This window comes from Taudactylus pleione, unplaced genomic scaffold (genome assembly GCF_031769625.1).
Source record: "Taudactylus pleione unplaced genomic scaffold, aTauple2 ptg000302l, whole genome shotgun sequence".
NCBI lineage: Eukaryota > Metazoa > Chordata > Amphibia > Anura > Myobatrachidae > Taudactylus > Taudactylus pleione.
In genome coordinates this window covers 4,280,438-4,298,203 of record NW_028284703.1, presented here as the reverse complement: position 1 = coordinate 4,298,203, position 17,766 = coordinate 4,280,438, and the positions used below count along the sequence as shown (strand labels likewise).

General features: G+C 40.8%; 1 protein-coding gene across 6 annotated transcripts in view; it reads right to left on the bottom strand.

The window, feature by feature from the left end:
• PCDH7 (protocadherin 7) overlaps positions 1-17,766 on the bottom strand; it is a 797,933-nt gene that overhangs the window by 762,527 nt on the left and 17,640 nt on the right. The window lies entirely within an intron of this gene.

Here is a 17,766-nt window from a genome sequence, read left to right as displayed (position 1 = left end):
AAACTTGCCACTGATTGGGTATTTTTTGTTAACAAAACCAAGAATGTACTTGATGATTTCTGTACATGTACATAGTAGGCTGTGTTTTATCCCGACTTATACCAAGGTGTATGTACAGTATTTGTTTACAAGAACATGGTGTATATTTTTATTTAAAGAAAGTTAAGTCTGTAACTTTGGCCACATGAATTGTTGTAAGGTGTGAAGAAGTAACTCTGTTTATTATAGAAGTACTAACGTTGTAACGTTGCCAAGCTAATTCTAAAAATAAGGCACAGATTTTGGGATGTGGCAGATACAACTAAACATGCTATGTGTGTCTGGAGAAGAAAGCCTGCTCTGATTATAAATTAAATACCCAAGATGCAAAGAAAGTTTTAGCAAAAAGTTAGGAATATATAAATAATAATATTGCAATTCACTTAGTATCATTCATAAAAGTGAGTCCCGATTTTTACGTCCCTTCTTATCACACAGTAAAAAAATATTTAAAAAAGTGTAGTTGTTGTATTACTATGTCTATAAAATGCAGTAAATCCAATTGGTATTACTACTTATGCAAAAAATAGGTGATATAATGTGCTACTTACAACAGAGGCAGCAGATTTTGTTCCTGCTGGGCATTCGACAGACCGAAATCCTTAATTCTTAATCCTTTGACGGGATCGCAAGAATCGTTCCGGTGATTTTGGCAGACACTGGTAGAGCTGATCCAAGTGTCCATATAGCTGTGTATATTCATAATGGGTACATCGAGACTCACTTTTATGAATGCTACTAAGTGACTTCCAATACAAGTATTCACATAAAGGGGTAAATTCACTAGGTGACGCTTTTCAAAGCTGCCACATCTTTGGCGGCATCACAATATTAAGGAGCATTGATACTAAATGCAAAACCAGGCGTGTTCTCTTTTTAATATTGCCCCTTAAAATCCAGTCACCAAAGACGCTGGGGCTGTGGAAAGCGCGATTGAGTAAATTTTACCCCCGAGACTTAAACAAAACATTTTTCTATTTTATTCTGAAAACACACTTTTTAATATAATTGAAAATGTTTGATTTTCAAATATTTTGTTTTATTATTGCTAACAATTAATCCTAGTTTTAAAATACATTTCAAACCCCTGCAAAAAAACTCTGCAAATTATATTAGACATTACTGCGAATAGAGCTCATAAAAGTTGTTTATTTGTACTTGCTGAGTAAATTAGACACAAATAGGATGATCAGACATAGTAACTTGATCTATTTACATGCATATTATTAACTGCCAGTCACTGCCATTTTGATTTAATTTTGAGTTAATATTTGTTTTTATGTTAGTTTTATTATTATTATTTTTATTTACATTATATTCCTTACATTTTTAGGGAAGCAACATTCTCTTTGTGCCTTAGCTACTTCAATCATAATATTTTGTTTTTAAGGGGTCAGAATTTCCCTTTTAATACAAATAATCAGCATAAATCACATCAAGAATGTACAGATAATATTTTGATTAGCCTGCAGTGATTGACTAAATGTGCAGTTTAACATTAAAAAAATAATCATCTTATCCATAATTTTATTATTTTAAATCTGATTCGGCAATAATTATGCTCAGCCAGCAGTTCAGGTAAGTAAAAATAAACAATTAAAAAAATTATAATTTCTATTATATACAGTCAGGTGCATAAATATTGGGACATTGACAGAATTTTCATATTTTGGCCTCTATTCACCACCACAATGGCTTTGAAATGAGACAAACAAGATGTGCTTTAACTGCAGACTTTCAGATTTAATTTGAGGGTAATTACATCCAAATCAGGTGAACGGTGTAGGAATTACAACGGTTTCTATATGTGCCTCCCACTTTATAAGGGGCCAAAAGTAATGGGACAAACTAAACAATCCTAAATCTAACTTTTACTTTTTAATACTTTGTTGCAAATCCTTTGCAGGCAATTACAGCCTGAAGTCTGGAACGCATAGACATCACTAGACGCTGGGTTTCATCCCTGGTGATGCTCTGCCAGGCCTCTACTGCAAATGTCTTCAGTTCCTGCTTGTTCTTGGGGCATTTGCCCTTCAGTTTTGTCTTCATCAAGTGAAATGCATACGCAATCGGATTCAGGTCAGGGGATTGACTTGGCCATTGCATAACATTCCACTTTTTAGCCTTAAAAAACTCTTTGGTTGCTTTTGCAGTATGCTTCGGGTCATTGTCCATCTGCACTGTGAAGCAGATATAATATTGCCCGAAACACTTCAGAATTCATTCTGCTGCTTTTGTCAGCAGTCACATCATCAATAAATACAAGGGAACCAGTTCCATTGGCAGCCATACATGCCCACGCCATGACACTACCACCACCATGCTTCACTGATGAGGTGGTATGTTTTGGATCATGAACAGTTCCTTTATTCTCCATACTCTTCTCTTCTCATCACTCTGGTACAAGTTGATCTTTGTCTCATCTGTCCATAGGATGTTGTTCCAGAACTGTAATGCCTTTTTTAGATGTTGTTTGGCAAACTCTAATCTGGTCTTCCTGTGTTTGAGACTCACCAATGGTTTACATCTTGTGGTGAACCCTCTATATTCACTCTTGTGAAGTCTTCTCTTGATTGTTGACTTTGACACATATACACCTACCTCCTGGAGAGTGTTCTTGATTTGGCCAACTGTTGTGAAGGGGTTTTTCTTCACCAGGGAAATAATTCTTCTGTCATCCACCACAGTTGTATTCCGTGGTCTTTCGGGTCTTTTGGTGTTGCTGAGCTGTCCGATGCGTTCTCACTTTTTAAGAATGTTCCAAACAGTTGATTTGGCCACACCTAATGTTTTTGCTATCTCTCGGATGGGTTTGTTTTGATTTTTCAGCCTAATTATGGCTTGCTTCACTGATAATGACAGCTCTTTGGATCTCATATTGAAAGTCGACAGCAACTGATTCCAAATGCAAATTTCACACCTAGAATCAACTCCAGACCTTTTACCTGCTTAATTGATAATGAAATAATGAGGGAATAGCACACACCTGTCCATGAAATAGCTTTTGAGTTGATAGTCCCATTACTTTGGCACCTTAAAAAGTGGGAAGCACATATAGAAACCGTTGTAATTCATACACCGTACACCTGATTTGGATATAATTACCCTCAAATTAAATCTGAAAGTCTGCAGTTAAAGCACATCTATTTTGTTTCATTTCAAAGCCATTGTGGTGGTGAATAGAGGCTAAAATATGAAAATTCTGTCAATGTCCCAATATTTATGCACCTGACTGTAAATGAGGGAGGTGCGGGTTGTTTGGTCCAAAATTTGTATTTTGTCTACCCTTAAAATAATTGTATTGCAATGTTGTATGTTTGTGTGTACATGGTGTGTCTTATGTGTTCATGAATGCATGCATGCATGATATTTTTAGTTTTCGGTTAATTTGTTGATATCTTTGTGCTTTGAAGCTACAACAAACAACTTTATTAAATATTGATGCATACTGTACTAAATACAATAGTGGCCTGACAAGCATTAAGCCATCTGTGCCAAAATAATGCAAGTTTATCCCTTTCACATTAAAGATTACTACAAGATAAGGCTAATACCATAAACAAACCACAAAGGCATATATATAATGAAATGTCCATCTATAAAGCAGTTTAACAAGACTTATCGAAACTCCACTGTTGTGCAAAATTTTCATCTTTTTATGGTTTAATAAAATGTTTTATTGTACATTGTTACAGCTGGCTACTGTTTTCCACACCCTAATAAATGTTATGTAGAGTTTAGCAGAAGACAAAAAAACCCCGTGTGATTGTCAGACGTTAGTATAAAATGTATACATCGGTAAAATTATTTCTACACCTAAACATTACTGATTTTACTTGTCATTACTGATTTTACTTGTCATCTTAGCAGGTAATAAAATCTAAGGGGTATATTTACTAATATGCGGGTTTATAGAAGTGGAGATGTTGCCCATAGCAACCAATCAGATTCTAGGTATTATCTTTTACAAGGTGCTAGATAAATCATAAGTAGAATCTGATTGGTTGCTATGGGCAACATCTCCACTTCTAAATACCTGCACTTTAGTAAATATACCCCTAAGTGTCCTGAGTGCAAATAGATTGGTTTAGCAGTGAGTTATTTTAAATGTAGTGTTTTCACTGCATTATGTGTATGTGATGGGCAATGTCAGCAATTGGTTTGACGCTGGCCAGAGTAGCTAATTTTCCTTTTTGGATAGTAAAAGATCTGCACAATTGGATCTATTCATTATGGGTGAATCTCTGGAATAGGTATTGAATACAAACAGGGCCGCCATCAGGGAGGGACAGCCAGGCCTCGAGTCCCACGCCCGTAGAGAGCGGAGAGAGAGGGGGGCACGGATGCCACAGGTAGAATTGTTACAATGCCAGTGGCATGATTATGGTGATGGCCGCGGACCGGCAGCCAATCAGGAGCGTCCACTCCCTATTGGCTGCAGGTCCACGAGCTGTGATTGGCTCACGGCAGCGCCATATTTCAAATGCCGCTGCCAGTGCAGCACGGTGCTGCTGCAATACTGCCAGTGCCAGAGCCATCCGGGCCCCCCTTCCTGCTCTCTCCATATTTCTGTTGGCGCTGATTCAGGCAGAATAGCTGACTGCACCAGCGCAGCCAGCTGAAGAAATTATAAACAGGTACAATCCTGTGCTCCACCCAGTCCAGCCAGCCTTCCATGCTCCCCTCCTAGTCCAGCCAGCCTTTCCTGTCCCCTCCAGTCCAGCCAGCCTTCCCTGTCCCCCCCAGTCCAGCCAGCCTTCCCTGTCCCCCCCAGTCCAGCCAGCCTTTCCTGTCCCCCCCAGTCCAGCCAGCCTTTCCTGTCCCACTCCTAGTCAAGCCACCCTGATGTAGCTTCACCCACTTCTATTCCTCCCGGGATGGGGGGGGGGGGGGGCCTGTCTGTTTTATCCATACCAGGCCCCACAATTTCTGATGGCAGCCCTGAATACAGAGACCATAGGATAAAATGCTAAATTGGACAAGACTGTTTACTGATGTATATGGACAGGGAAATATGTAAGCACAATAAGTATTTCTCTCGGGGCTAGTTCACACGGGCATTGGAATCAGGTATTCAACACGCCTTCTTAAAGCCTGTTAAATGCCTTGCAGTCAAAAATAATGTAAGTGAATGGACATGTACATACACAAACTTTCTGAAAAGTTTGTTTTGCTATGCATAATTGCAACAATCCCTGCAATGCTCTTTTACGAGTGGGGACAAAGGGCCTGATTCAGCATTGCACGTAAGTGCAATGCTGAACGCAGATTCACGATTATTGATTGCCAGGCAGAGGCAAGTAAGGGGCTTGCGGTCCCGGAAAAGGGGGCGTGTCGGCCCCATTTTCCGGGAGTGCTTCTACGGACGCAGTTTTCTGGCCTTGCAAGCTGGCCAGCCTGAATAAGCCTCAGCTTACTCAGCTGGCCAGCAGCCCGGGGAAAGTCCACCATCGCAACCATTGGTCAATGGTCACGATGGTGATCCCAGGGATTGCAAATGCAGCAGGGGGGTGTCAAATACCTCCTGCTGCGTTTGCATATTAACAAGGACGGAATTGCAAAGCTGCCTGGGTGCAGCTTTGCAATTCCATCCGTAGCTGAATCACCCCCAAAGTACACTGTTTTGTCTTTGCTTTTACATTGCCACAATGAGAAAAAAAAGCTATGAACGTGCAACTGTTAATGTTATTATTTATGTTTTCTGAGTTTTTTTGTATAAAAAGATATGAGTGCTATGTATAGTGTAACATGAACTGTAGCAATAGCATATGAACATAAATTGTGATCAGGACCCGGGAGAGGTTGGATACTGTCAGCTTGGAGTCCACAGCGCTGGGTTGCTCCAACAAGCGTTACATACAATGAGTACTTTTTCAAATATGCTACTGATTGCAGTGGGTGGTCCTTTTTTTTAAAAGGGTTTCATTAACACGTGAATAACTTTATTAGTGCCATTAAAACTGACAGCATGTCACACTTTTAAACTGATTTTTAAAACTGTGTACTGTGAAGTCTAAGCTGACAGTATCCAGTCTCTCCCAGCTCCTGATTACAGGAGAGCACAGAGACTGGTAACATCGGCAAGGAAGGGAAACTCCACAAGCGCAATCGCTGCGGACAACTAAACCCACAAGCTGACCCTTTCCAGTGTCTCCTGGATCCTGCATGTTCTGCTGGGTACACAATTAGCAATGTAGAGGACATCGGCATCATTAACAGAACAGGGACAGAATAGGGTAAGGGGACACCCAGCCTATTTATTACCATTCCCGCAGTTTGTTGGCTTCACAGAAGCTACCACTTACGTTGGGTACACATCTTTGCAATCTGCACGTGATTGGGTTAAACGCTTCCGATCAGCTGAGCAGTCTGCACCCAGCTTGACCCCCTGTGAGCCCCCTGCGAGCCCAGTACGCATGGTTTTACAAATAGCTCAGTGTGTACGGGCTTCTATGGGGTCGGGAGGTCAGGCCAATAGATATTAAACAGCACATAACATGTGACCTCCCGATCCCAGCCGTTGCAGGAACATTATAAGCCATTTATTGGTTAATGCTTCTGCAACGGTCCTGAATACACACCTATGCAATCGTTGGCCCGATATCACCTGATATCAGTGTGTTCTCAACTTTATTCTCAGATGAGCTTAAACATTAGTTGCAATTGTTTTAAGTTTTTCATTAGTTGCTTTGATATCTATTGCACTTTATGGGGCCTATTCATCAACACTAAAATAACGTTTTTAAGGACATTTTCCTTAAATAACGTTATTTTGGTATTCATGTAGCCACTTAGCACAGGAGATATCACAGATATCTCCTTGCTAAGTTCTTCTGCGTTAATTTCCACACTCCCCATACATTAGTATGGGGATGTGGAAATTGTGGTATTCATCAAATTCCAAAAATTATTAATTTTTGGAATTTGATGCAGTTACTATTCGCCACTGTGAGGTGGCGAATAGCAGAATCGACTTACCTGTATCCACGTGTGCAGGTCCCCCGACGAGTCCCTCCGGCGCTCTGCTCCGTCCTCAGGCTCCGGAGGCTGGTCGCACATGTGTGCTCCCCAGCAGAGCACAAGAAAGTTTAGACAAAAAAAAAAATATATATATATTTTTTCTAATCTGTCACGTGGTCTGCTGGGAAACCACATGACACACCAGCAGGACGGAGCCGGAGGCTGCTGCACGGACAGGTAAGTCGGGGGGGGGGGGGTAGGTGAGCGGAGGGGGGCGGGGGGGGGGTCGGGGGGGTCCACAAACTTAACGCACCTGTAGGCAGTGCTGCGCATGCGCTGGTTTTACAGATGTAACAGCGCATGCGCAGCACTGTTTCCAGATGCGATAAGGTAGTGTAGGCAGGGAAAAGTATCTATTTCCCGAAAAGCTGTCATCGCAAAAATGACAGCTTTTCGGAATAGATACGTATGGAGAGGTGGAGTGATGAATTCCACCTATAATTAGGTAGAACTCCATGCGAGTTCTAAACCTAATTATCTCCAGAGAATTTTTAGGTTTAATGAATAGGCCCCTATGTCCATATGTTATTGGGGCAGCACAGATGGTGTAAAGGTTAGCATTACTGCCTCACAGCACTGAGGTCATGGGTTCGATTCCCGCTATGGCCCTAACTGTGTGGAGTTTGTATAGTCTCCCTGTGCTTGCGTGGGTTTCCTCCGGGTGCTCCGGTTTCCTCCCACACTCCAAAAATATATACTGGTAGGTTAATTGGGTCCCTATAAAATTATCCCAAGTGTGTGTACATGTGGTAGGGAATTTAGTTTGTAAGCTCCACTGAGGCAGGGACTGATGTGAATGGCCAAATATTCTCTGTAACAGCGCTGCGGAATATGTGTGCGCTATATAAATAATTGGTAATAAATAAAATAAATAAGTAAATGTTATTGCTACAGTTCATGTTATACTATACATGGCACTTGTACCTTTTTACACTGTTTATATCACTTTACATGAGCTGCTTTTTAAAACTGAGCAGGTTTTGAATACCATATACTATTGATTTTCTTGTATATTTTTACATTTTCATTCATATACTTTACTGTAGACCCACAGCCCGCATGTAGGGGAAGTAACAAGTTTGTAGGCTAGACTGATTCCTATAATAATTAACCATAAAGTAGTGGCACCAACAATGCGCCCAATCCTACCAGTGACGTCACTTGTTCCTAGCGACTTATACACTGCATTCTCATATAGTTTCAGCTAACAACGTAGCTTCTTTCTCTCTGTGTAAGTAATGGGGGCATTTTAAAGAACATATTACAGTCATTTAGAATCCTGTTAGCTTTGCAGTAATAATCTGCAGTAATGAAGGCGAAAACCTTTGGTGTCGCTATTGAAGATGTGATACTATTTATTTTTTTTATCTTAAAATAAGAAATTATGTTGGAAAATAATGAGTACGGGTATATACTTTTAGCCTTTCGGAAAGAATATTACATGTGTGCAATTAATTTAAACAGATTCACTTAACTTACATTACTTTTCATTTTAATGAATATAAAAAGACCAGTTAATAAGTAAATGATGTAGCCTCGAGGAATTTAGCAAGGAGGAAATGTACTGGGAGAGACCACAAGAAAGAATGGTCTATACACTGTACCAAAATAGAGCAGCTTTGTTTAACGTTTTGATCTTCGCACTGAATGTAAGTGATCTTAGCCTCTGAGCGGAGAATAGGGAAGATGAGCGGCGATGGGGTCTGGTAGAGCCTGAAGAGCCTTAACTTGGAATTTTCTTTCATCACTATGTGACTTGGTGGAATAGCAGGGGAGGGAATCAAAAAGACTTCCACGCCGAGAACACATATAATGAAAAAGTAAATCGTTCCTCTGAAAATTAGTGAGGCATGCATGAAAAAAATAGTTAATAGCTACTCCAATCTTTTGTTGCATTCGGTAGCATTGGTACAAGAGAGTCTATAATGTGGCTTTGTAGAGGCTATTATTCTGAAATGTCATCCATGGCTTGCTGAGTATCTTGAGTCTTCCCAGAGTGGCATTAGCAAACTCGTACCGCCAAGCAAGTTGACACACAAATGTACGAGCGATTACTATGTGGAATTATTAAAAAGTTTTACATCTGTTTTCTAAAACTTCCAGAGCCAATTATTTTTACATTTTTCTATTTCTGGTTTGGCTTGTATTGCAGTTCGCAACAATAAAGGCCAGTCCTTAGCACAAAATTTCACTTATAATATTAATCCCTTATAATACACTATAGAGGAAACAAATATAAAATTGAGCTTGGATACTTTGATTAATAGGAATGTTTGCGCCAATATAGGAATCATAGGGGGAAGGGGAGGGGGGGCTATTCAATTCAGCGCAAAGTGCCCAGAGAGTCTCCGGAATGGTCAGGAGGTGGCACATCACACGGAATTGAATTCCCTAGTTTACATACACCTGATATGAATAAAATTACAAATTGAAAAAAAAGGGAATACTATAAGGCCAAAAAGGAAAATGTTCTTATCATGAGCTACAGAAGTTTAAAATGACAAATTCCTTAGGATGACGTCACCCAAAATGCAGTGTTATATGAGCGCACACAGGGTGTGATTCTGAGTCGCACTCGATCTTATGGGAGTGTTGCGGCTGTGCGAGTGAAAACGGCTGCATTCCAAGATGCACAGCCGCAGCCATCGGAAGCCAGAGTCAGACGGCGAAACTGCATCTGCCATAGTGCTTGTGCAAGTGTCGATGGTGCGCAAAAAGTGGCGTCTAAATTTTTACCGGCGGTAATACAGAGTGTATAGGTGCAGAAAGTGGGTAATTCAGTCCTTGCACAGTCAGACACAGGCTACTACACTGGAGGAAGGGCTGATACTAACATTTGCATATTATCGCAGCCATGACTCCGGAAATAGGTGTAAGAGCAGAAGCAGTAGAGTCCATATCTGAATCAGTCACACTAGTCTCCATTCCAGCACCCTGCACCTGTCACAATCCGAGCAGTCCCTCTTTCCTGGAGTGTCGCTCTCTACTCTGGTGCTTCTAGCACACTCTGATCTGTATCTTAGCAGCTTGTTGCATCAGCTGAGTGTAGGGTGCTAGAATGAACACTAAGCAAACTACATGAAGAAATCCACTAACGAGGGAGATAAACAAACAGATCTTTCAAGTATTCCATTTAGAAAAACATATAAAGTCCCTTTATTTAAATGTGTATTTCTGGATATCAGGTGTAGATATAGGGGCTGATTCAGACCCGGTTGCTATGATGAGGAGGCTCGTAGCTGGCCGATATTTGCTAATGGCGCATGCATATGCATCGCAATGCGCAAAACAATGCAAGAGATCGGGATGCGTTCGCTCGCTGCATATAGACTGCCCAGTACAGTGAGTGACAGGAAAGGGCGTTTGTGGGTGGTGACAGGGGCTGAGCACTGGAACTGGGGGAGTGGAGGTGCGAACGCAGGCGTGCCTGAGTGCCACAACGCCGTTTCAGAGGCGTGCTTAATTAAAAGGCAGCATCATAGTACACGTCACTTGGTGGGATTTCACTCTGAAGGAATCGCAGTGCTTGCGGCAGGGTAAAGGCAACCTTAAGCGCTGCGATCGCATCCGATGGTGCTCGATGTACCAATGGTTACAAGCACTTCCTGGAGATGACGTGCGCAAGTGGGCATCTTATGAATGGCTGGTGGCCGTCTACATACACAAAGCGATCACACGCCAAGACATAGTGGGTGTGCTTATGCCTTGCCGTGCGATCGCCTGCCATGCCGTCACTAATGCGAATTTGCATATGCTGGGATCGAGCGTATGCATCTATCGAACGGGTCTGAATGAGCTCCATAGTTCTCACAATAGTGTGAACGCTGTCATTCATGAAAGTATTCACTCACGACTGTACATTTGACTTGTTTATTGTATATTTTCACAGAATAATATTGTAAGTGAAATTTTGTGCGAAGAGCTTTTATTTCTTTGCTGCTAGGTGATTATTCTATTCTAAATAGTATTACAGAATTCTATAAGCAAGCGGCTGGCATGTATGAGTATTGTTAATATTGATGATAAATTATTATTATTTTCATTTCTAATGCCATAGGTTTGAGTAGCATATACAATTTTGAAAGCATATATGACATTACCAATGGCAACTAACAGTCCTCTGTGCACACAATTCTAATAAAACAAAATAAAACCCAGCAAAACAGAGCAAGACAGTACTAGCGTTTGCTATGATGATCTGTGAATCACCTTGCCAGAAAAAAAGTTGACAGAAGCATCAAATTGTTCATCAAGTGGTATAAATTGTCTCCATTATCCCTACATGAGCAGTTGGGGAATCTCAAGTGAATTGACTTTCACGATTGAACAACACAGAGATTTTGTTGATGGAAAGACGGACATATAGAAGATACAAAAACGAAGGTGAAGAACAAAGAAGCAAGTGAATTAATGGAGTGTCCATTGATTTTTTTTCCTGATTGACATCCCCCAAATGAAAATGACCTGCAAAAATAGTTTCTGCCACCTTAAAGCAGGCTTGACTACTTTTGGTGACGTGGTTTGCGTCTTCATTCGCAGGGTTTGCAAAGTCTGGGGGCGGGATCATAATACAATTCGATGTGAATCGTATACTTGACTAGCGGAATAGCAGATCATCGGGTAGGGTGTCCTGCTCTTCTTGGAGTCCGGAAGAACTGCCTGGTATCCAGGAACCTCCTGGACATTTCAGGAGAGTAGGCAAAAATACCTTAAAGTTGCGTATTGTCAAGATGAGCATTTTTTGCTTAGTATATTTGAAGTGATTTAAAACTTGAGATGAGCACCTATTGTGCTTCTACTATGCTTTTTTGATTCACTTGAATAAAGCGCTGAAAGAAAAATTCTCCAAAAAGTCAGCGAGTGTTTTTCCTTAATTGTATGAAAAATTCGAACTTTCTGGAGCTGTTTCTGTGCCGCACGTAATGCCGATGTTGATGAAGTTGAACGATTTTTGACTACTGTGTCTGCGCACAAAAATCTCTAAAAACTCCTATGGTGCATATGTTAGACTGTGTACTCACAGAAGTGCAGTTGTGATTGAGACATACGGTATCAGAAATATACTGGAAATGTGCTGGGCATTGCTGGGTGTTGACTGGGCAGTGACTATTTAGGTGCCTGAAAATGGTCTGTCTTATGGGGCGTGTTATGGCAGTGTCCCTGGTGTGTCCATGAAGTGGCTACATACACTGATCTATACTCAGGGGTAAATTTACTAAGGTGAGAGTTTTTAGAAATGGAAATGTTAAGTAGAATCTAATTGGAATTTACCCCTCAGACAGAAAATGTGCTCCTAGCATAGGGTTGATGCAAGTTTTGATAGTGTGACCAATGGTGTCATCTAAAGACACAGCAAGCAGTTTTTCAGCGCCTGATGGCGCTCAAAGTGGATGTCTTACATTCAGATGCATGCTTGTACACCAGGGGAAGATTAGCATAAAATTGCAAGAGCAGCAGGGTGCGACTCTGAGTTCCTGGATGTTACTTGGCAACTATGGCAATTTTAATATATCAAAACACAAAAATATATATGTATATTCTGTAAGGCTCAGTCAGTATATATGGGAGTTATTTAAAAGTATCTCTCAAAGTCTATTAAATGTGCTGTAGTGCTTGTAGTCCAAACAACTATGGACTGTTCGTTAATTTCTTCACTTCAATCTTTGTCTTGACCTTGTCTGCAGCATTAACAAGCTTTAACATTCTGTAAGATACAATGCATTTCTACGGAAGCACTCATGGGGTATATTTACTAAAGCTTCTAAAACAGGAAAGTGGTGATGTTGCCCATAGCAACCAATCAGATTCTCGCTATCATTTCTCTAGTCTATAACTTTCTAGAAAATTATACACAGAATCTCATTGGTTGCTATGGGCAACATCACCACTTGTCTGTTTTAGAAGCTTTAGTAAATATACCCCATGAAGTACACAGTACACTATACCCCAGGGACGCTTTGAGACTGTTGTAGTGACAAGAACGTACAGGGTTTTGCATAAGCTTTAACAAGCATTGTTGCTCAATGCTTTTAATTATAACAGATGGAAATTCTTTTCACATGTGTTTATTTTGCAATAAAGGTAAACATGAAATAAAACTTGCTGGAAACAAACCCGGCCTTAAAAAGAAAGAATATACATTAAAATGTTGTACTACAGAAAGGGAACAAAACAAATGTGAGAAGAAAAAAAAAACCGGTAGATTTTTCCGCTATATGGCGCATTTTGCAGCAGCTAGACAATAAACTCCACTTCCATAGAATAATCATGACTTTTGTTGTAAGGTTTGTTATTCTTTATCCATGCATCATTTATGCATAAATGTACTGGAAATAGCTCAAATCAGTACTTGTGAAATGATTCTAGAATGCCGCGTTCATTATTTAAAGAACACGTTTTACGAATGAGTGGTGGAATGTGAAAAATTATGGCTAATACAAGATCACATATTTTTTATTGTAAAATATAGGTGCCCTTTCACACATTCATGAAAAAAAAAACCCACACACATAAAGCCTAAATTCCACTGTTATAAGTGCACGTGTTGAATGTGTGAATGGATTGATGCACATACTTCAAGCAATATGCATATTAGAAACAATTTTATGCATCGTTCAACTAAATATGAGGCCGGCACCACAGAGAAAGATATAAAATGAGCCTGAGAAGCAGAGAAGGAGAACCTAAGGTAGATTTTCAGACGGTCAAGATAAATGATGCTAATCATTGTGAGCAGGACAGGCTGCAAGTGGAAAAACTCAACTGTAATGGATGAACTGTGAAATAAGGAGACATTGTTAGTGTCACCTCAGAGGGTGATTACCTGCCAAAAGACCCAATATTTCTGGGACTGATCCCATTTTAGACGGGCAAAGGAGAGTAGTCTCTATAATGATCAAGGTTTGATCAGATCTGGACATAACTTGGGTAGATGAGGGTTGTGGCTTATTTTGTACCAAATTGGAAATGTTTTTGGGTACTAGTGGCTTCCATTGTAACTGCCAGCTATGGTTATGTCCCTGGTTAGAAGTTCCACAAGCGACCTAACAAAACACTATGATGTTTCTCTTGACAACTAATTTAAACGAAATACATAGGGGTCGATTTTACTAGCCACAAGGCGGTTTGCCTCACGAGTAAGTGCGGCCACATGCTACACTTACAGTAACTCGGAAATCGGAAATTTTTGTACGCATCCCCATAGGCCTGTATACAGATAAACACGAGTCTGGAGCAAAATTGGTCACCGAGGGGGCGAGCTGAAGTGCTGTTACCTGGCAAGATGCCTCCCTCTTGGCTAATTGAATTGAGCCCTAAATATGGGACTTGGGTTCATAAAAAAAAGTCAAGTTACCTAAAGGGTATATATTTTTATATTAATGATATATACCACTATAAGATCAGGCCAGTTAGAGACAGACTTGAGAAACTCATAAATAGACAATAACAACAAGTTTCATTTTGTAGCCATTCTTCCTAAGTTTAAACACATCAAGATTTATGGAAATGTGAAGCGTACACTTTGTTCATCTATGAGACTGTAACAACACACTGTTGTCATGTTGAGTTATGAGAATGAAAGACACAAAGGTCTAATTAAAAAAGAAGGTTCTTACTAGGGATGTGATTTATCACCTAATAACTAACACAACTCTGAGTACTTGTTGGATGGTAAAGAGTTTAACAACTCCTATAAACTATGGTGGATGTCTTCAGGAGTGTATTAAGAGAGGAGGGCGACAGTAGCAGTAGACTCTGGGCACTAGAGTGTGCCCGATGTCTACTGTGCATAAGCAGGTCACTGGGAAAATGGCGCTGCAGCTGCGCATTTCTTACTGCGCATGCGCCGTGGCGGCCATTTTCCAGGCATTTTGTGTAGTGCTCCTCAGTGGGACTTCGGAGAGGTAAGTGTAAAATAAAAGTATGGGTGCAGGGTGTATGGTGCGTGCCCCCCAGGACCCAGGGGCCCATGTGCACCCACTATTAATACGCCCCTGGATGTTTTGTAAAACAAATTAATTATGAACATCAGCAAAATGTTTTATCAGTTAGACAGTGGCATACAGTTTATGGGTGGTATCTTATTAGTGCCACTGCTAACTACCGCCAACGGAGCTATCCAATTAGCCCCGATGCCGACACTTAATGGGGGTTTTGTTTCAACTGCCTCAGGCAGGCGAAACCAAATCCCAGATAAGTAAGGATTTTTCTGCGATCACTGCTGCGACAGTACATAGCATCAGCAAAAAGCCGCGGACCTATGTATTTAGAGGCGAGAAACGGTCATTTTCTGCACAAAAAAACAGGCTAAAATTGGATAGCCCGATAATGACCATCGGACTATTAACGCGATAAAAGCCCATTTTTTTATGCTGCATATTACCGCAGGTAATAGGATACCCCCCTAAGTTTCTTTGCATAAAGTTTGATATAAAAAGTTTTCAAATAAGTTTATAAATATTATTCCCAGTCATTGTTACAGTATATTGTTAATATATAATTGTGTCATTTATATTAACAATTTACATAATAATTGCAGAATTATTCTCCTCAATGCACGCACAGTGGAAGCCTGGGGTCAGAGCAGAGACGGAGCAGGAGGGGGGAACGAATTGCAGAGAGGGAGCATAGCTGGCCAGAGAGGGGGCGGGGCTGAGAAGGGGTGGAGACTGAGGTGATCCGGCATATGTCACGTGTAGCAATAAAACACTAATGGCGCCTAAAAAGAACACATACTTTTTTTTTCGAATACTAGAAAAACTATATTTTTTATTAAAAAGGATGGTCTACCCCGGGCCGATAGTATGATATAACCACCAATGGCAAGTAAATACTGAAGCCTCTGACTTCCTGGACCAAAGTGGGAAAATGGGCATCATGTGATTGCCACACACCAATCTTGTGTCAAGGACTATTTCAGTCTGTCGCAGACATTGCCATTATATAATGTATGTATAATAACAATGTGTTCCTGAGAAAATGCTATAGTAGGTAACTAGTGCGGCTAAGTTAACTTTCTTATTCCTTGTTGTATTTATGTATAGTTGCCTACTCTCCGAAAGTCGGGTGGCGCTTCCAGCCACCCAGAAAAGTAGGGAAGTCTCCTGCACCCACCGCCATCAGATCAGACTCGGGACAGACTTTGTAAAATTATTATATAGATGTCACGTTGTGCTGGAGTCAGCCAGGTTGGCTCTGTGGGGGGGTTGTGTTGCGGCAAAATGGGAGGACCATATGGCGTGAAGACGCAATTGCGTCATCTTTGCCACACCCCAGCTACACAATGCTTCCATTACCGACAGTGTGAAGTAGGGTACGAAGATGCGATTCAGAGCAAATCATGTCATTGGCCATCAGGACCACCCACTTCACTCGGTAAGTGGGTGGCTGTGGGTGGGATTTTCGGGAACCCCCTGGCCATTTCAGGAAAGTAGACAAGTATGCACTACACCCAGTGGTCTGAGTTCATCCCAGACATGCGGAGGCAAGTTATAATTTGGTGCCCTCGTCTCAGCCGCTGACACTGTAATGTAACAATTTACATGCAGACAGGCTATAGATAGATGAAGGCAGCAGCTGGTGGTCTGACATGGAGCTCTCCACTAGTGTATGGTGGCTTCTCAGGTGTCGGGAAGGGGTGTCTTGTATTGGGCGGCTGTGACGGTACACTCCGGGTACATCGTTACAGCCCTAAGTGGGGTGAATATGTTGTGGACAATGGAGGAAGTGCCCCTTCAGTGCTGACGCCCGGTGGCAGGCGCCTCCATTGTCTACCATAGTTCTGCCCTTGACTACACCGGATTTACACCAGATGCTTTGGAGGACAGAAGCCATCGTACAATACTACGGGAGTGTTTTCATGTTATTTTATATTTTTTACATTTTTGTTTGCTCACATTGTTTTATATTAAAGCACATATTTGTTTGAGTTTCAGCACCGCTATCATTTGATGTGTTGCAAAAGAATGACAGATAGAATCTGACTGGTTGCTATGAATTAAATCACTTTCTTTTGAACATCCACTTATGCCCAGTAGGTTTTGGAAATGTTCTTCAATGTTTATTAATATTAATATAGACTTGTCCAGGTTAAGCCCTCCAGCTGTTGGTGAACTAAATTAATACAAATGAATTAATGATCATTTGCCTATTAGCAAAAGGGCATGTGTGACGGAAATTGAAGTGTAGCCATAGATGCAAACTGAACACCTTGATAGTAATATTTAAGTGATGGTAATATTGCGGCTGAACAATAAGTGTTTTCCTGTTAACCATTGATCTTCTTTGCAGGCACTTAAAAGATATAAATAACAAAATGAATAATATAGACTATCCATAACGGATCACGCAATGCTTTAACCCAACCCAGATAAAAGATTAACATTGGCCAATGGGAAATGTTTTTGTCTGCCAATGCTGTGCAATCAGCGGTGGCACCTGATGTTGAGAAACATTGGCGCCAGCAGCCCAACAGTGCATGTTTATGCTTGCACAGCATCCAGCCATCGATGGCTCAACCATATACGGTCAAGGACCATCTATGGCCCTCCCTAACCATCAATAAACAGGTTACGCAGTCAAATTGCTAGATATGACTGTCTGGAATTTATATATTATTATTATTTTTAATATTGTTATTTTTAAAACTATTAGCGTACCAGGAGTCAATTTAATGGTGTAATTGGATAATGTATGACAAACCCTCTT